Genomic DNA, 369 nt, shown 5'->3' with positions numbered 1-369 from the left:
GATTAGACCTCTCCCTTCTGATGAGAGAAGAACATCTGCATCCTTAAGCATTGATGAAACAGCACCAAGGGTGGGGTGAGAGTTATATAACCACGGTGGTGGGTGGGTGACGGGTGAATAAGGGAAATAGGGGGGGCAGCTGCAAACAGGCACAAAACCAAGTCTGATTGCTGACTGCATATCTGCTCCAACGCGGACAACGTCTTCACTGTGCTGTTGCTTTCTTCTTCTCGGACACACACAGACACACACACACGTTTTGGCTTGCATCTTGTGGCAACCCTGTCTCCCAGAAATGACATCATTACACAACTAATTTGCATAACTGAAGGAAAATGGTTTCTATGAGTACCCGTGCGTCTATATATA

This window comes from Etheostoma spectabile, chromosome 4 (genome assembly GCF_008692095.1).
Source record: "Etheostoma spectabile isolate EspeVRDwgs_2016 chromosome 4, UIUC_Espe_1.0, whole genome shotgun sequence".
Classification (NCBI taxonomy): Eukaryota; Metazoa; Chordata; class Actinopteri; order Perciformes; family Percidae; genus Etheostoma; species Etheostoma spectabile.
This window is presented reverse-complemented; position numbering follows the sequence as displayed.